Here is a 20,622-nt window from a genome sequence, read left to right as displayed (position 1 = left end):
GGCTGCGCCGGTGCCGGTAGCTGTGCCTCTGGCTGTGCCGGTGCCGGTGGCTGCCGCTGCTGGCAATGCTGCCGCCGCTCCCGCTGCCGCTGCTGCCGGCGGGGAGGCACCTTCGGCGGCGCCGCCGCCTCCCGAGCGCGGGGCGCGGCTGCGAGCGGCCACGCACGGCCCGCGCCGCCGCCCGGCCCCGCCCCGCCCGCCGCGCAGGTGGGAGCGGTGACCCCGGGGCACAGGGACCCTCCCCTGCCCGGCGCCTGGGGACAGAGCCGGGCCCTCGCCCCCTCCGCCCGGCCCTCCCGGAGCTCCAGCCGCCCCCGCCGGAGGGATGTGCCGAGCAGCCTTGCGCTGCCTTCGGGCACCTTCACAGGTCGCTTTCCAGCAAGACCTGCTCTAGACACGGTGCTTTTCACACTTGCTCCACCCAAAGCAGGCTTCTGTGGAGAAGTGTCCTGCGTATGCGCCCCCCGCCCCCCATTAAAAATATTCTCATTCGCGGCTCCAAATTAAAATCCTCACTGCTGCTTCCACAAAACTGCCAGGAGCTGTTCCTTTCCCCAGAGCCTGGCCTGTTGTGCTAAAGCCAAGTGTCTTTATCACAGGCTGTCATTAAACATCTCACGGCCATTTTCCAGGTGTGTGGCAGCCGGTTCGCGGCAGACCTAACAGCAGCCAATATTGCATTTTCTACTTCTGCCATCTAAACTATACAGCTGCGGTCACAGCCATCTCCTGATGAGAGAAGTTTTGGCAATACACAGGTAGAAAGGCCATCGCTATAACTGAGAAAAGAAAAAAAAAGGGGGGGGGGGGGCGGGGTATAACTATATTTACCCAAGGAGTGAGCAGATCACAACTGTAATCGAGATGGACAGGGATTAAATTCTTCTGCTGAGTCCCATGCTGTACTCAAGCCATCTTTTAACGGCTTAGCTTTGCTCACAGCAGTTCTGGCTCCCAGAAGTACTACCCTGCACAGAAATAACCATCCCTCCTGTTTTTCAGGATTTTCAGCATGATGTTCAACCTTCCATGAGTTTAGAGGGAGACAGGAGTCCAGGAGACAGAAGAGCCTCTGAATCGTGTTCCTTGGAGCGAAATGCATGGCCTGATGTCAGTGTCTCAGCTCCCAGAGAGCACAGGCAGTTAATTAGGTGCCAAAATGAAACACACCAATAGTTAACATACCTAGAGCTAACCCGAAGGGAAGCTTTCAATCCTTGGGGTGTGCGTCTTTCTGGGGCTCAACACTGCTAACCAGGAAATGCCTCCCTTCCCACCATGATTCATGGCCTGACATCTCCTGAGGAGAAAAAAACCACCTCATAAGCTCCTTCATTTAAAAAGCAGAGATCAGGTTTAGAGCACAGTGAAAGGAGGCTGTGATGGCTGCATCCATCCTGTGAGCAGCAGAGGGGCTGGGAAGTTCATTCAGGATATGGACAGCAAATTCCATAGCTTCTGCTCAAGAGGAGAGAAATACTCACCAGCCTTATTTTGCTAGGAGAATAAGTAGCTCCCAGAAAACTACTGCCCTAGGCCTTCTCATCACCTCTTCTTTGAATGTATTCCTCTGTGCAAAACAGAATCCAAAATTCAGGGTATTATGTGGGCGGAGAGGTTGTTCTGAATCCCCACCCAGAAACTGTATTTTGCCCATGACCTGGTTATTATAATAATACAAAAGAGTTTTGGAGCAGGAATCACACCCTGGAATGTCTCCTTTGGTGTCACTAACTGCTTATGCTATAGTTATAAAAAGAAAAGAGACCACAACAGCTATTCTGCACAATCCCCTATCATACTTGGAAGTCCAGAAGGATCCAGCAAATATTTATCCTATGGGCCACAAAATAGGACCCAATTTCCTATTGAACTGCAAAGTAAAATGCAAAGTCTTGCAACCTTGGCAGAAGCAGCCTAGGGAGTGAGAAGATGGTTTCTCCTCCTGACTGGCCTGAGGAGGCACAGTGGAGAGGGAAATGGCATGCAGGGTCCCCATGGCACAAGGAGACAGATGAGCTGCTCAAGCACGACTGAAGTGCTCTGGAAGAGAGCACAGAAACTGCCTCTTGGGCATTGGGAAAGTCTAGAACTATTAGGAACCTTCTTGGTTCCTAATAGAACTAGCTTGGTAACAGCTGTGCAGGGCTTTTCTAGGTCTGTTTAGGAGCCAACATCCCACTGAAAGTTGGGGGATTGGGCCCTAAATCTTCTTAGCTTTTCGTTTAAAGAATATTGATAGCATTTACATATTTTACGCACATACACGCAGCTGTGCATTTCAAAGTAATCTGTTGTGCTATAAGCCAAAACAGGATTTGAGTCATACAGTTCTATAAAGATAAAGCATTGATTTATCTAAAGAAATCTGTCTAAAGAAAATTGGCTTCATACATATGCAAGAAGAACTACTTAGCACAGATCATCCTCTTCTGCCCCACAGAGTTGGGCATCAAATTAATTTCTAGCTTGAATTTCAGGAGTACAAAAATGAAAAATTAAGAAAATTAAGGAAGATGGACTGATGAAACTATGTCCCAAGGCAGTCAAAAGAAAGCTACAGAAAAAGCCACTTCAGTGCTTAGCTAATAAAGGTGCAGTTGGATCCCATGCCAACAGCACTGGGGCAATGCTGCATGGCATTTTGGGACTGCCGTTATTTTTGGCTCTTTCCTTATGATTGTCTTTGTACAAATAAATTCTTGATTCACATTCAGAAAAACAACAAATAGCACAAATCACCACAGGGCTGCATTTGTACAAACTAAATGTCACTAAAATCAGTTTCACTAATGTCTGAGTACGAGAAGTTAACACTTTGAGGAAACAACTGAGAAAAATTCTTAGGAGCTCTGTTCCTAAGTACCTTAAACTGAACTGTTCTTAAGCCTTGCCTTATCTCAAGCATTACTGGCAGAAGCTGGAAGCACCAGAAACATTTACTCTTTTCAACAGTCACAGACATTTGCATTCTCTAAACACTGCTGTGTCCTGGGTACCAGATGTCTGCCGTCCCTGACACACAACACAGAGAAATTAAGTCAATTATATGGTACACCTTCCCAGGATCCTAGACCTTTGTGGATCTAATGAGCATCAAAATGAATGTGTATGTTTAAAAGAAATTCCTTTAAAAACACAATAAGCATCCAGGACCACATATAAGCCAGAACAACATGATGTTCCATTTTTTTTTTTTTTAAACAAACAACAAACTTCAGGACTTAGCCAAAAACCACAAAAATTACACAAAAGAGGGTTAATATTGCATGGACATCCAGCATGCCATGGCAGAGTCAAGGACTGCAAAAGCCACACTCTGCTCCCAGCTGTGATTTTAAGTACAAAAATCCCTTCCCTGATCTCTGCGTGGCTCTCCTCGGCCAATCTGTGGCATCCAGGCCACTGAGTTTCCGGAGCCTCTGAAACCACTGCCTCCAGAAAGCCCCATTTCTGCAGCACATGCTCTTACACTATGAGAGGACTGCCACAGAGTAAACCTTTCCCTCTCCATTTCTTCTGCACACAAGCACAACAGAAGTACTTTGGGCTGGTTTGTCTTTTTTTTTAAAAAAAATGCAAGTTTAATGGCTCCAGCACACAACTACTTTAAACGGCGCTGGAGAGCTGAATACCACAGCCCATAACCAGCATGCCCCCCTAGAGCCACCCGGAGCTCAGCTGGGAGTTACACCCTCATCTTTTTCTGCTGGCTGCAAGTTCATGGGGTGTGCAGAACAATTCCAATGACCAAAAAAATTCCAAGCAGCTCCAGGTTTGGCTGGAAAACAACCCAGCCCTTAATCTTTACTAGGGTTTTATGTGCAAATTGCAGGCAGACAGGCCTTTACAAGACCTAAACTAGAATTATCTGTAAACACTCACTTGTCCCTGCCACCATACAAATTAGATGCTTTTTCACTGATTTTTGGGAGACATTCTGATGCCCTGTCTGTGTGTGTCAGCAAACTTTTCATCCCATTACATGGGCTACAGTCAGAGATGTTTTCTACAACAGAAGGCAGGGATTTTTAGATAAGATATGGACAGCAATCCATTGGATCTCTACTGAGAGCTGTCAAGAAATTGAACCTCTCAATTTTATTTTTCTGTTCACTTGTTCATAATTATTATTTTTATAGCACTCAAAATACAGTCAGTAGTTTGTACAGACTTGTACATTACATTGTAATGTACAGATGTGTATTGATAACCCCCTCCCACTGTTCCCCACAAGCCCCTTTCTGGAATATGATCTTCAAAATATGCTCCATTAGCCGGAGGTTGAGCTCTGAGGGCAGAGAGTTGTTTGTGAAATATTTATATTTAGTAAGCAATCATATTAAAGATGATTTTATGCATTTGCAGTTTATTTATAAGCTGGTATTTTTAAAAATCAATTATAGAAATTAAAAACTACTCACTTATAGAGAATATTCCATGAAACTCCAAACCATGATGCAATGTACCTATACTATATAGCTCTGACCTCACTTTTTAAATTATTTTCCTTGTGTGCTTGTAGAATTTATTTAGAGGCTACTATAAATTGTGATAAAGCCTTCTCACACAGCAGTTCTCTAGTTCAGGTAACTTTGTACTGCCAGAACAATACGGTATCACATAGTTCACAACAGTGGTGATTTATATGGCATTAAGTATACTGCATTTAATTTCAAAATACGAAGCAATAGCTCAGATTGGAGAGCAGAAAACAGATACAAGGAAATGTACTGCTACTGCTGAAGTAAAACAGAGAGGAATACACCAGAAATCACACAGCCTTTAAGCAATTTGCCTTATCTACTACATTTAACTCCACATACAGTTACTAGAATGAAAAAAATAATCAAGCTGTCTGTCACATTAGAATCCCTATTTACTGTATGCATTTTTCTCTGTATTTCTCAGTATTGTCCTCTGTTTTAATTCAAATTTTTGTTCACTTAATACATTCACTTCTTTACAGTGTATGGCCCAGTTCTGAGACTCTACACAGGAACATGCATTTGCTCAAAACAATCTGTTATCACTAAGAGTGTTTTCTTTTCCCAGGGTAGAAACACATATCTAAGCTTGTTTTTAGAAATTATAACTTGCAGGCCAAATTTAGAATTACATTACCCTCTAAAATCAAATAAAAAAGTGAAAAACCAGGCTTTACCCTGCCTTGAATTCAAAGACTCCCAACAAGACCTTCATCTACTACACAGTCAGACATTTTCTCCCAGACAAACTTTCAAAAACCAAAGGAAAAAATACTTAACAAAGATATAGTATCTTACATTACATAGTCACTCTTAGACTTCCATTTAAATTCCATTCTTTCCTTCCTCAAGGTGATGGCACTTTTCTCTGCTCTTAAACTTTCTCCCATATTGTGCAATTAAGACAAACTTTACCCTCCCTCCAAGCATTAAAGACTGTGTTCTGATTTTTCCTTACCCTGTTATGTCCAAAGGTTACCACTTCACAAAGTATCCTAAGGACATTTTTACTACCAAGAAATATTTTGACAACAAGAACTATTTTTAACTCTACACTCTGCTAAGTGTAAAATGTTGCACGGGGTGCTCAGAAGCCTAGGGGAATGAGGCTATCACAGGGGTTTGTTTCCTTTTGTACAAGAACAGCAATCTGATTACTCCCTGTCTACACCAAACACAATGTACATCTCATTATAATCCCAAAGGGTCAACAGAGAGGGGAACAATGTACCTCAGACCCACCAACCCCAGTCTGGAGGTAGCAAGGCACTGCTGCAGGTTGGAACAGTTCTGCACACCTGTGACTGCTCAGGTCTCATACTGGGATTTCCAAAACCACCAGAGGAAATTGATTTGGGCAAGAGAGCAACTAGCCCATCAAGGTGTTGCTGGCAATCTGCTCCAGGATGGTGCCTCCAGATGCTCGTCCCTCGCTTGCAGTGTTGGAAGTGATGTAGTCATGACACAAAATGGAACATGACCACATATCCAGAAAAACCACAAGGAAGATTAAGCATAAGATAAAGACAAGAGAGAGAAGAAGGGCCGTGGAGAGGAGGGCTGGTGCCAGTTCCCAGCCCATCACGACCTTAACTGCAGGATAATGCTGGGCCAGGGGTAGCAAGGCCAGACCTTCTGCTAAAGAAATGTACCATGAGTGCAACAACCCTCAGACACATCTCAAGGTGAGTTACACAAGTTCTGGCACTGTGTGTTCTCAGAGCAGACCAGGGAACAGAGTGTTTTACCCCCTTGCAAATACCCAGCAGGATGCTTAGGCTCTACTTGCACTCACAGCGCCCCAGCTAGCAGGACTTGTGTAGCAGGTGGGGCTACAAAGGCTCTCAGTTCAGGGATTAACTTTCCAAAGTTCCCAATTCATTGCCCATATGTGCTTGCTCACTAGATTTCCTATCAAAGTAACACTTTTCCCTTCTCTTTAACTACAAAAATAATGTAGGTTACAATAGAGGCTGCCCCCTCCAGCAACCTGTACTCCACCCTGGAGTCATTTTACATTACTCTCCCCAGTGTCCTAGCCCAGGGCTGCAGAGATTGTGGCTTTCATTTTATACTAGAATAACCTCCATTAATGTAATAGGCTGCGATCCTTATGATATTCCAAGTGAAAGCCCAGATCTTGTTTGCTTTTTAAACATCACAAACCATCCTGCATTTCATCTTGCGTACTTCCCAGCACATATCAGAATGTGCCATCCACTTGCCACTTATTAATGTTTCAAGAGTCTTCCTTAAAACACACATAAAATTTAGGGGGGATTTTGTTCCAAGAGTCTTCTGACCATTCTGCACAGTCAGAGAAAGCTTTATTTCACAGACTGGATTTAATATACAGAAACACACTGTATCTGTTTCCAAATATTTTCTTTCTAAAACCGTTATGAAAACTGGTGCCAAAATGTGCTCATTCCTCTTTAAGGAGGAAACCTAATTTGGGTTTCTTGATCCAGATCATCTTAACACCCAGGCTCAATTTTGCTTGCTAAAGCAATCTACAGACTCCAACTAATACAAATTTAATCTGCAAGACTTCCTGCTTGGGCTGAATTGGTCCAGCATTTCTTTGTTACAAGATCCACACCATGTATCAGCAGCATCTGGTACTGATTGCAGATCTCAGACGTTGTTCCTATGCGCTCCATGGGCAGGATCCTTCTTGGATTTCTGATCCCTTTTGGATTTTCCCCTAGGCTATCTCATAATCTTGTTGGATTGAAGATTTATGACTAGTCCTTAGCTCTTTTTTTTTTTAGGTGTGATGTTTTCTTCTGGACCAATCTGTGGTAGCTGACCATTTTAGAGAACACATCCTGCAGTTTCAGTTCTCCTTTTACATGGTCATAAACCAAGAATCCCCTCTTTAGTTAATCAGTTTGCCTTGCCATAATGCTTACACATATGAAAATCAGAAACTGCTCCTCTATCTCCTAACACTTGGGATTCACCTCCTTCCCTCTCAATGAATATGTAACCACTTTACAAAGGATGAAAAATAGTTTGCCTATTGATTCTACTAAGAAAGAAGGGGTATCCCAAATAACAAATGCTCTTCTTTGGCTTCACGTTTTCATTTGGTAAGGCTCCAAGTCTTTCTCCTAAATCAGGAGCAGATTTTGCCATCAATTGAAAGGAAAAGAAACAAAAAATCAAGCTTTAGTAATGACGCAGGAGAATTTTCATAAATTGACACAATCTAAAGGTTAAAGGTTCCAATATGCAGACAACTTGGGGGAAAGTAAGAGCAATGCCAAGTTTAAAACTTATATATTCAAGCAAGCTATTTTCCCAGGACACAATATCCAGGTTACTTTGATGAATGCTGCTGAAAGAGCACACGGCAAAATGCAACCAAAAGGTACACTGTCAGCCCAGCCTCACGTTCACTTTTTTGTCCCATTCCATGCACCAAGTAAGTCCTCAGAAAGGGAGCCTGGGGAACCCCAGAAACTATTACATGGATTACAAACGAACTTCCTCCCTGTGTCTGCACCTGAAACTCCCACACCACTCCTGCATGCATCCCATGGGCTTCATGACTGGCAAACTGGGGACCACAAAGCAAGGGGGACATGTGAAGTGACCATAAGAGAGGGTAAAGTTTGGGAGCTGGGGTAGGGGAATGGCCCCTGAATTACCAGGCTGCTCCCCGTATGTGTCTGCCATGCAATGAAATAATATGGTTATATTTAACCCTCTTTTTCTCACATGCTTATCTTTGATACCAGTTCCTCCTCAGCTTTCCAATTAGCCTGTTCATACTTGCAAGGAAGTGCTCACAAAATAAGAGTTGTGTTAAACAGGAAATCATTTAATCATATTTTCCCCAATAAAGCCATAAAGTGTCCCCTTTTTTCATAATAAACCCCCATCCTAAGTCTTTAGCCCTGTGAGACTTTTTCACTATTTCAGCTCTAAAAGATAACGCAGTGAGGTATAATATGCAAAGTTTTATAAACTGGAGCAAGCACTCCAACCAGAAAACTGGCAGCTCCTGCAGGCTTTGCTTTGGACCTTCTCTGTCCAAAATCTCAAAATCTCAAATACTGTATCTGGAAATCAGACTTCAGCTGTGTGTTGGCTAGATCACAACAACAAAAACAAGGCTGAAGGAATTTGTTTTGTTTTGTTTTTGGATTATTTTTTTTTCCACAAAGCAAGCACTAGGCACAGGAAAGGACAAGGGTTTTGGCTTCAAGGCCTTGGAAAAACAGAATTCAGTTTTTCCATTCTGTCATTATTCTAGGGAACTCTACAGGTAAATAAGTCATGCTCTTGTACACTGAAACCTCTTGGAGATACTTGGGAAGACTGGATAATAGCTAAATTCATAACCAGGCAGGTATCTTCTAAGCCAGAGCTTATTTGTATTGCTCAAATGTACTTCTGCAGAAACAGGTATTTCAATGAATTTTAGCCCTTGTGAAGGTGCTCTGACTTTATAACCCTGCACCAGACAAGCAAGTACCTGGAAAGAAATGCTCTGCCATAAAACCCAGCATTTAATAAAGTGCTTTTCCTCCTGAGAGCTCAAGCACCTGCAGAAAGTGAGCTGCTGTCATCACCTCCCTGTCACTGGGGCCATGACTTGTTCACAGCGTGGGGAAAAGGCTTGACCAGGACCCAACACTTCTTAAGTCCACACGTGCTATCCATTAGGCTGTAAGACCCTGACAGGAGGTAGATACATAGCTCTAAGTCATATACAGTTTATGAAAACATAATTTACAAGTCAATGATTTAAAATAGAAGCATGCGGAAGATAAATGGAAGGTAAAGGTGGAACCAGCATGAGCTTACTGTAGAGAGCAGCATGAGCTACAAGTAAATAGCAAATGCCACTAAAATGTGAAGAAGTCAAAACTTTACATGGAATTTAAACTAGTTCTTTACATTGGGTTCATGCTGGATTCTTACACCAGATTGTGACTCCATATATAGCACAGTATATGACATTTTTTAATCTAGAGGAGATCTTCACTTGGCTTTGCAAAGTCACGCATGATTCCCCTGATGTAGGACATGGACAGTGGATCCCAGGTGTGCTGCTCTGCATGTTGAAGATAATATAAAAAGGGAGACTATTACTTTTCATATTCTTTAACACTATTATTGATACTATCATTAAATGAGAGAATATCCCTGAGGCCAGGAAAACCTCAGGAGAGCTAGCACCTGGACCCAGGATTGGTTTCCTTGGTTATTAGAGATGGCTGAATGGTTTTAACAGATAATGATATCTAATTTAATTACATATTAGACAAAACATTTCTGATTGTTATTCATCCAGCCAGGATTAATGAATTTCTAAGTCCTTCTTCCATCCTAAATTTCTTCTACCCTCTTTTCATTTACCTCTTTTGTTTTGAAGCTCATCTGAAATCTACCTGTCTGAAGAGAGATGTTTACTTCCCTAACTTGCATGATTTTTTCTTAATGATGATGCTCCCTAAATTAATTTCCACAGTTTATAATTTGTTTCTCAGGTCATCAGAGAAAGCATTTAAGCCACAAAATCATTCTTATAAAGCATTGATATTCCACCTTTCTCATCCACTATTTAATATAGAGTTCTTTTAAAGGCAGAACCCTGTAGTAAACCCTTGTTGATTTAGAATTCCACTCACCAGCCAATAACTTCTAATCCATTTGGCACCTTTTTTAACTATTATTTCTTTCTCCATAGCATAACTGATGAATTATTGAAATTCGATTTATTTCAACCACATAGTTCATTCTGATGACACTGGATTGCTAAATAATTTTCTGCTGTGCTGTACATACCACTTACTTTCCAAATGATGGCCGTAATAGAAAACCGTATCAGGAGTCAACTATTTAGTGTATTGCTGGGACAGATATGCAAATTTGGAAGGCAAATTGGCGTGGGAAGGCATTCCAGCAAAGCCCAGGGTGTTACGGAATTGTCAGAAACATCGGGTATAGCAGCAGGAGAGCTGCACTGCAGAGCATTCACCAGCAAGGGAGGCAGAGGGGGCAAGGAGAAGATGAAGCTGTGAGCCTTGGTGGTTCCTTCAGTACCTGCAGCCATGAGGTGTGACATTCCCTGGGCTACCCATGAACAGAGATCCCAGCCCAGGGTGAACCAACCTTCCCACACACCTACAGCCCCAAACTCCTTCCAGACAGGCAAGGAAAAATCCCCCTGTGATTATGCATTAAACTGTCAGCTAATTCAGAGATCTAAACTACAAGCCCTAAATGAAGGTGGTGATGAATATAAGGTTAAAACATGAAGCTTCTCATCCAGCAGGAGAAATGAAACTAAGAATATTTCTTTTCTTCTAGGGTCTCTAAAAATTTTTCCCAGGAACTTAACATTTGCAAACTGCTTATCATATTTCTGTTGAGGCAGAGTTTAAGAAAACGTCCTGCCTGGCCAGCAGCAATAATTAAAAAGCAATTCTCACCTATTTAAGCTTTTAAACCTACAGAAGGCCTCAGATTTTCTTACTCAAAAGTAGATGGCAAATCTTGCTTTGCTACCTAATGCCTGCTGGCATTGAAGCAAATCAAATACTGCATTTTTTATTCACAGGCCGTTGTTTTCAAAATAAAGCACTTTGGGGAATAAGTGTTTTACTTCAATTAATTGTGTTTCCTTTCTGGGGAAAAACAAACTAACAGTTTCATTCGTTTAGAGAACCTACAGATTTCCCGCTACTATTTTGGAAAAAATATTTTTTCAAGAATGTTAACCCACAAATTCAGTAAATGTGGATACAGTTAATGTATAGGATTTGCGAAACAATCCATTAAGGCCATTATGGTGAATCTCCAAAGGACTAGTGGCCATCAGGAGAGGAAAGGAAACAAAATTGTAACACTATTTCCCTAAAGCCATTTTCACGTTGCAATGTCCTGAGCAATTTTTTCTTTTACTAATGTCAGTTTGGGAGAAGAAAGGAAGGTAATGACACGGGTGATGGAAAAGAAATTTATTCCCATAGAAATGCGTTTCAAATCCTACACCTGAGCTTTAAAGAAAATAAAACAGCCTTTATCTATAGTTACCATTTTTATACTACAGTGACTAAAAATACCCCTTAAATTAAATTACTAAGGTCCAGAGTGACCACCTTTGATTCATACTAATTTTAGCAGCTGTTTATATGGACAAATAATTTGAAAATTTTGCTGTTACTAACATCTATCAAACAAGCCATACAAGCAGTGAACCCAGGAATATATGCATAAATTCTTACAGAAATAAATAATAACACAATACCTTTCTGTTTTCTAGGTCTTATGAACCATTTGGACTTGGTATTTAGATTTATCTTCTGCTCTGAAGTTCCACCTACTGACATAAACTACAACAACGGGTAACTTCATTCCTAGAGGACTGGATTATAATCTTTTCTACAATTGTCACATTGTCACATGCAGCTCCTAGAAGTCCTTGAAGCTGCACAGGCAGAGAAGAGAGTCAAGTCTTCATCAGCAGTTCCCTCTTCACATTCCAGAATATCCAAATCTACCCAAAATGCACGTATTTCTTGCTTCTTAAAGGGATTAGCTACTGCACTGTACAAGCCCGATAATCAGATTATATTATGTATATACACATCTTAAAACATGTAAAGAAACAATTTTCACTGCTGTCTTGCAAATTCCTAGATAAGACAGGCTAAAATTCCTGGTTGACAGAACCCAGAAATTGCTTTAAATATTTATATGACATTGCCCTCTAGAGGAAACTGAGAAAAATCTGTTTTAATAGAACTCTTCCACAGATGAAAACATGAAATGTTGTTTTCAGCAGAACAATTAGTGTTTGTTAGAAACCATTTTCTGTAAGAAGATCACACACCGGTTTGGCTCCGTTTGTCGTCCAGAAGTCTTCAAAATGGAATTCCCCAACCTCTAGCCTAGGGCTCTGTATTCAGATGGATGGTACCAGAAAGTTTACTGGTTAGCACATGTCTGTGCTTTTCTCTTTGCTACTAGAATAAAAATAGCCCAGGCTATGAAAATTGGCAAGCACTTAGTAATTCTTATGTTATGTTGGCAAAAAGTTATGGTGGCAAAAAGAGACACTAGTCAAAGTGTAGGAGGATGGGAAGGAAGATTTCCCTGACATTTGTTTCATCAGATTGTTACCCTGCTAGTCTGAACCTATTCCAGTGATCAAATAATGCCATAGGAAACACAAGTCAAAGGTATTACTATATTAATAAATTATTTATTTTTCCATGGTTTTGTTTTTTTGGGGTTTTTGTTTGTTTGTTTGTTGGATTTTTTTTTAGGCTTTTTTTAAAGATCATCTGGATATCTACAGCAACTACTGTGGAGAAGGGTTAAAACCAGACCTTGTCACCTTGTCAAACTATAGAAATGAGTCTTAGGCATCAGCTGAAACAGTAATCTCTTTCAGTCATGTTTCAACATTTCTGTTTTATTTTGAAAAAGCCTGAATCCATTTTCCATCCACCTCTAGTTTCTCACATTCCTGTTAAAGAGGGTTCAGTTGGATGGGATTCCTGGGTCCTGGATGCTCTGGGGTGAAGTTTGCTGCTAATAATCACCATTTGCTTTACTCTTGGCCTGTTTTGGAAGGTACAAGCATTCTTGAACTGCCCTAAATCTTGTGGCAGTGACTGACAACTTATCTTGTCCCTGCTACTGGTCTGTTAAACATGTTTTCCTTTGGAGGCCTAGGTGATCTTACTGAACATCATACATTTTACCAGTGAAAGAAGCAAGTACAGTGAGCAATACTGCAGAGTCTGTAGTTGATACATATGCCCTTCCCCTCTTAGCCCACATCTAATAAGAAGGAAACAGAAAAAGAAGTTTCAAGGAACATGATATGGCTTGGAGCTGGAGGCAAGTGTCACATCAGCTAAAAAACCAATGAGTTTTCCATGTTAAAAAAAAAAAATCCCATCCCAAAAGCCATCCACTGCAACAGCTGTCTCTGTGATTATATACCTGTCTCTTTGCTGATCTCACCTATGCTTATTGTATTTATCCTCTTACTTATGTCCATAGGTGGCAGGTTCATGCTGACAAACCATCTTTCTGAGACTGATGTTGAGTCCCTGACTGTGGAACTGTCTCCTGTTCATCATTTTTCAACCCTCCCTGCTCCTGTGCTTTCCAGTCCAGGCCAGATTCTCAGTGACAGGGGATAAGTGGTTTTAATCTGACATCACTGTTAATGCTTTTAGCTCTGAAGGGTCACAGTTCAGTTCTAGTCCATCTTCCAGGACAGCAACATCACACTCAGAGGCTGATAAGAGGGTATGATCATGGCCTGCTTGCAGAGCAGCCCCAAAACACATTTAAGAATGAGAATGCTGCTCACTTAGCCCAGTGCTGTAAGAAAAAAATATTTGAATGAGGACTGGAGAAGCTCTGCCTTTCCAGGGCTCATGGCATATCAATGTAAGTACGGGTGGAAAAGGACAACCTCCCAGAATTCTCACTGCCACTCAGTAACTTGGCTCCAGTCACGTCTCCCTCTTGCAGCAGCTCAGAGCTTCTGTCTCAAGAAAATCAGTCCTTAGCCAACAGCTTGCTTTGTGCAAAATTCTGGGCTCCCAGAGCATGAAGAGAAAGTCACATTTACAGTTTAGAAGAAGCTGTGAATGACTGCACATGGCAAACTGGTGTGTAAGGGCACAAGCATCACAGAAAGAGAAGGAATAATGGGAACGGAATGTTCCTTGCTTGTGTCTTTGAACATCTGTATTTTTAATTATTGATAGCTAAAACACTGTTCTGTGCTAGCAATGCACTGCTGGGGAGGCTGTAAAAATAACTGATGCTGTGGCTAAGGCCTCACCTATTACTTGGCTGAGTGGTGGAAAAAAGCAACTCTTATTTTGCACATTCCAGCAGTTTGCCAATTAGCTGAGTTCTGCTGCATCCTGACTGTACTTCTAGATGACCTGAGAGCATGGGATGCTTGCTGTGTGTCAGGCTGAAAATCCCACTCAGGATATAAAAGGGATCCTGCTGGCACTTTGGTATCAGGGTAAATGACAAGGCACAAGGCTGACTCACCAAAACAGGTTGTTCCCACAGTGAATGAGCAGAGAGGGAAGAGCAGAGAGGGCAAAGCTCCCTCCCAAACACTGGGCTTATTCTTTTGTAATTACAGCATGGTCAGAAAAGCAAATTAAATGGAGACGCACAACTATGCATTGGGCAGCAAGGCAGCGATTTCTAATCAGAACTTTCACAGATCATTAAAACAAACACAAAGAACAGAAAAACCCTCTCTGTAACCTCTGAAGTTTTTACACTCCTAAGGCAACACCACCAACCTCTGTCCAAGTCTTTTCAAGCCTGATGCAATGCCTCTGAAAAGCAAGTGTGCAGAGGCTGAGCTGCAAGCAATTTTGGCAGATGACCCTCAGGATGTTGCCTAGTTATACATGAATGCTTCTGGGGAATCACAATTTCTAGAGAGGCCAGCTCTGTTGTTTGATGCTGACACTATGTGGAAGGCAATGACAGGCATAGTGACCCCTAATTTTTGGACAAACATGCAAACACATAGAGGATGTGAGCTATTTAAGTCAGTGGAAGTCTTTCCATCCTTTTTATGGGGTTTAGATAAAACTCATCTGAGCAAGAAGATAAATAAGATGCAAATTTGAGGCAGATGAGGAGTTCATAAAGTCTGTTGAGGAGGCAGTTGTAGTAATGGGATGTTGTTAACGGCCATTGCTACAAGGGAATGGGTTGTGCCTCCACAGAGGCTTGGCATGGGGACATTGAGAGGAACGGCAGGAACTGGACGGTGAGGAGGAGAAACTGAGTGAACACACGCTCAGATTAATAAAGCAAAGAGGACAAACCAGCTAAATGATCTCTGCTGAGTCTGGGGATTAGTGACCTTCTGTTTAAGACTTTGGCTCTTAAGAGAGGATTTGGAATAAAGCTCATTTCTTCAGAGCAATTTATTTCTCAACACGTGTGGCTAAGTCTGCTCATACCTTCCAGGAAACATGAAAGAAAGAAAGAAAAGCATGTCTTTCTTAGTTTCTTAGTCCTGCTATATTTTAAGGGAGAGGGAGGAATTCATACCCACAATCAAGTAGGGGATTTATATCCACTATCAGTGTAAAATACAGCAGCCATGCTTCAGAGCAGACTGCGTACTCCAGACTTCAGGAGCACAGTGAGACTTAAGCTGTGCCTTGCAAATGTCAGACATGCATAGGCTTTCTCTCATTTTGCACAGGTTCAGCACACATTCACTGTATCCCAGCTCAAAGCAGCTCAACTGGATGAGAAAACACTCAACCAAAATCCTCACGTGTGCTTATTTTCCATCCTCAGGACTCGTGCACCTTGGAGGGCATGTCAGCACAGGCTTCTCATCCTTGCCCATGATAACAAGCCCCAGGTCTCAACCTCTATGCCCTGATCCACCACTTAGCAGCATGAAGATTGGTAATATGATATAAAAAAGGAAACGAATTCAATTCCTCAACAGGTTGGGGGTATTTTTTAGGTCAGTTATGAGAACTCTATTCCCTGAGACTGCATTTGGAGGCTTAAGTCTCCAGGACCACTGTATTTGTTTTTCACTGTGTAGTCAGTGCTGTTAATATTTTAACAAGGAGCTTCCACAGAAATGTTTGCACCTCGGCCAAGGGCAAAGGGACAGGATAAATTTCCATTATTTTTCCTATTAAAACAAAAATATTTCCTTGTGGACATAACCAAGAGAAGGCCCTTCTAACACCAGGCAGAGAAACTGCTTATACTGAACAGCACTTTGTCTTGGAAGCACTTTCGTTTTAGGAAGGAGGTGAGGAAACACAGTAAAACAGAGCAATCGATCCACCTGGGAGGTGGGGGTGCTGTGAGACAAAGCTTTCTGTGATGACTAGTGATGGTTTTCTTGGGGTGATTTTTCAGTAATATAAAGGATGTATAAAGGAGATTGCACTGACAGGAAGATAAATCCCAAAAAAATTCAATGAAACATAATCCTATCATAGGCAGAGAGATCTGAACCACCCCCGTCCACCCTAACACTGGCATTCATACACCCCAGCACTCAACCCTACTAAGGAATGGATTTGTTACCCAAAATGTGGCCTGAAAGCTGCAGCTGATGTGCTGAGGAAGCACAGTCCTTGATCCTGGTTCCTCAGTATCCCATCCCCAAACATCAGTGGGGGCACATGGATGCATTTTGAACTCACTGCCAAGTAACACAGTGAAACAAAATCTTGCCTATGCTCCAGAGACAACTGCAGCTGCCAGGACAGGGACAAAGTAGTCATGGCAAGGACAGCCAGCCTCCTGAGGCAGTGACAGTGCCTCAACATGGCATGGCAGGAAGCAGTACCCCATGGAAAATACAAAACTGGAGCACCTAAATATCAAAGAGTGACCACATTTGGAGGGAAGGATGTTTCTCCCTGCAAGAAAATATTTCTATTGCAGGAGCAAAGCAGTTTATTTTTAAAAAATAATTCCATTCAAACTTCTGAGGAAAGGGGATCTCAATAAAAAAGTGCCCTGAAAGGTGTGCTCTTCAGAAAAAACAGTTTTCAAGTCACACTCAGATTTTTGAGCAGCTCTTCTCAGACACAGAAGAGATTTCACTGCTCCCAGCCCCACAGCACATGCACTGCTCTGCAGGTACGGGTCTGCTCCTTGTCTGCAGGGCTCACAACAAGGGAACAAAGATTCCCTCCCGAAGACCTCTGTTCAGGGCAGAATCTGTCTCAAATTACAGCCAGAACTGCATGATTTCTTTCCAGCACCAGCAAGAACTCTTTTTTTGACAAAGAATATCAAGATTTCACCCAGCAGAGCCCGGGACTGTTAATGACTGCCACAGCAGGCAGCACAAAGTGCTATGCACATTTTGAGACCTGTAATTTTGTTGGACATTTTGAATTGTCCACTGTAATCAGCTGCTAGCACTTAAAAAGAGGCAGGACTGTGCTTAGAATGTTGATAATCACACATCTACTAATGCCATTGACCTGTGAGGAGGGGCAGGACTTTACCTTCATAGTTCCAGCTATCCTGGAGGCATGAACATAACATGTGCAGTAGCAGCAAGCATTCAGAAAAGAACTTGGCTCTACTGAAAATCCTCAGCTTCAAGTGAAGTAAAAACTTTGCCTTCAGTGGCAGCACTTGAAGCTCCCTCTCCATTGCAGACCTGACTCCTGAAGATCTTTCTCAGCATCTTTGAAAATAAACTGATTTCCCTGAAATCTGGCATGCCATCTCTGTTCTAGGGAGGAGTCTTGGCAACTCCCCCCAGGTCACTGACTGAAGAGACTAAGAAAGCACTGTGCAAAGGTACGGTTGTCAAAACATCTCTCTCTTCATTTTTTTGGAAGCAACTCCAGTTTGTGGGTTTAAAATAAGCCAGCCACTTCTCTGACTCTATTCCCACATATGGCAATGTTTGGTAATTTTTGGCAATGAAAAAGATTATATTTTGAAGGAGTGGTTGAGTTTTCTCAATGACAAAATTATAATAATATCTCATGTTTCTACCACACTGTCATCACTGGTAATGTATCTTACTCTGTTTTTTTCAAGAATGAATTTGGAAATCTACTTAGCACTGATTTTAAAGATTAAATGTATATAGTAGCTGTGTCCAAGCACTTCAGCTATGCTTGATGAAATTCATAATCAAACATTTCAAACTGAATTATATTCATGACAAAATAATTCTTTTTTACAATGCTCCCAGGACTTGTTCAATGAAGCCCCATTCAGTTATGTTCAAGAAATGAAAGATTTATCTGTCATCTTCAGAAATACTAACAGTCTCCCTCCAGTAAGTGAGTAATAGCCCAAAATGAGTAGAGTAGATCCAAAATACATAGGAAGTTGTTGTCTGGGGGAACATAACCCACATATTTTGGAGATACAGTTGTACAGACAGAAGATAAATAAATAGGCAGAGTTTTGACTAACCTTTGTTCAGTATGCCAATACAGCTCATTTCCCTGCAATTGTGTTTGACAGACACACACAATTTGCTAACTCTAAAGAGAGCAATAATTTTTCCCTCAATCACTAGCATCACCAAAAATGACACCACCTACATTATTCCTCTCTAATGTAATAATACCCTGTTAAGCAAAGAGCTTTGATTTTATTACTGCATAATGTTTCTCTAAATGAAAAGAAAAAAAAAAAAAAAAGAACAAGTTCAGCAATAATCAACCTATCTCTGCTGTTTACATGGAAATCAGGTGGAATTTAAATAAATAACTTTTCTTTAAAGACGTCATATTCAGCTCTCCTAGTGAGGACAGACAGATGAGTGGTACTCACAGCTGGCTCCTCCAGGAAGGTTTGTGCTGCTCTTACCGTATCTGACCCCATCACCACTCTGAGACATGAGACCTGTAGGCCCACCAGGCAGGTGCCAGAACAGCCCTATATGTGCAGGGCTGCCCAATCTGTTCCAGCTCCAGCCATCTGCTCCTGCTTCCTCTAGAGGCTGACCACATCCATAGGACAGCCAGCAGAAGGGACTGTATGCCTTCACCTCTTCTCTCTTGTTTTCTGGTGTATTGCATTTGCCCCTTGAAACAGAGAGGGTTTGGATGGGAGGCTGGAACTAGACCTGAGGTTACACGAAGCCCAGGGTATGTGAGAACACTTTTGCAAACCCTGCTGCAGAGGTGGGAAATGGCAGAGCTGTGAGACCCCCATGCCAAATCCTCCACTGTTAAGGGAATAAAACAGAAGATTCCCTATTGCATGAGTGTGAAAAACTCCTTCATCAGGCAAGAAGGGGCTGCCCTGGAACACTTGGCAGGTGTGGAATAAACACATAAGCAGTGATTTGCCTTGCCCAATCCAGCCTGGTGCTGCAGGACCTAAGGCAGGATTTTACTTTCACTGACCATGTGTAGGTTCCACTAAGTAAATCACACCACAAATCAGAGCACCAACAGCCCCCTGTATTGACCTGGAAGTGTTTCTCACTCAGACAGAATAATTTGCCAGTCAGAAATTGAATCAGAACTACTATTTAGTGTGCTGTCCTGACCCAACAACACCTTGAAAACCCAAGGGGAAAGGGGCTCTGCTACTCCCACCATAGCAGCATTATGGAATTGCTCTAGGAAAGCCTCTTCTTGGAAGCAGTCTTCCCAGAAGGCAAGCTGATGTTGCCTTTTGACCTATATAAAGCTAGACAGAATTATGTGCCTTCTGAGCACCGCAATGGAGAAAGTTACTGAAAGACTCCCAAAGCATCCTCAAGCACTCCAGATGAGCAGTGTGGGAACATGGGGCTGGAGCTGCCAGCCAGCTCCCTGATAGGCAAAAGCCAGCTCTCCAAACTGGGAGCATCATCAAGGTCCCAAACTGTCATCCATCAACATCACCCTTGTCAAATAGCAGTCAGCAGTAGGTGAGGATGCTTTGGATGCTGAAAATAAAACAGGTTTTGAGTAAGCAATGTCCTAAATTTTGGCCTAAATTGGATGTAGAATATTCTAAAACAGGATTTTAAGAACAACGCTGGCCCCACACTACCAAAACTATGCCTTTGTAAAGTCCAAAAATGTAAGGAAAATGGAGCACTTGGTTCACATTAGCTGTAGTTGCAGCTCACTGGTTTAATAACAGAGCTTTCCAAAAGGAACAAGCCCGAAATTAAACCTTATGGGACAGGCCAAAAAGGACAGATATCCAAATATTTTTTACTTCATTGGCTATTATCTCTCATTTTGCATAATAATCTCTTATTAATAAGACAACATTATTGCTGCCCACTGCAAGCAATTCCCTTGTATATCGAAACAGTGACATCTGACGAAGGGGAAACAGCAAACTAACTGACTTTTGCCATAAATACTCTCAAATTTGGAGGTGCCACTGACTGATACTGCCACAGTACCAATATTTATGCACTCACTGAATCACAAGCTAGGAATTACAGAGGGCTGTTTTCATACATGTAAAACCACAGAAGGCTGAGCTGCACAGCACCCACAGACTGAGGTGTCACTGCTTTTATTCTGCCACATGTCAGAACTGGGAGTGATGGTCAGCCCAAACTCCTGCCACATTCACTGACTGTTGGGATCACTTCACTAGGACTTGGTTTCCAAAATAAATTCCCTTTTGGCAAGAG

General features: G+C 42.1%; 1 protein-coding gene and 1 long non-coding RNA gene across 9 annotated transcripts in view; one reads left to right on the top strand and one right to left on the bottom strand.

Moving 5' to 3' along the window:
• Window positions 1-20,622, bottom strand: part of PDZD2 (PDZ domain containing 2) — a 201,780-nt gene that overhangs the window by 115,232 nt on the left and 65,926 nt on the right. The gene's annotated exons all lie outside the window — the stretch shown is intronic.
• On the top strand, window positions 633-3,338 carry LOC147648567 (uncharacterized). Its single transcript, XR_015281231.1, has 2 exons — window positions 633-758; window positions 1,003-3,338. It is a non-coding gene; the product is annotated as an uncharacterized LOC147648567 (long non-coding RNA).

This window comes from Cyanistes caeruleus, chromosome Z (genome assembly GCF_971803275.1).
Source record: "Cyanistes caeruleus chromosome Z, bCyaCae1.hap1.1, whole genome shotgun sequence".
Lineage (NCBI taxonomy): Eukaryota > Metazoa > Chordata > Aves > Passeriformes > Paridae > Cyanistes > Cyanistes caeruleus.
Note: the sequence above shows the minus strand (reverse complement) of the source record. Positions and strands in the feature narration are given on the sequence as shown.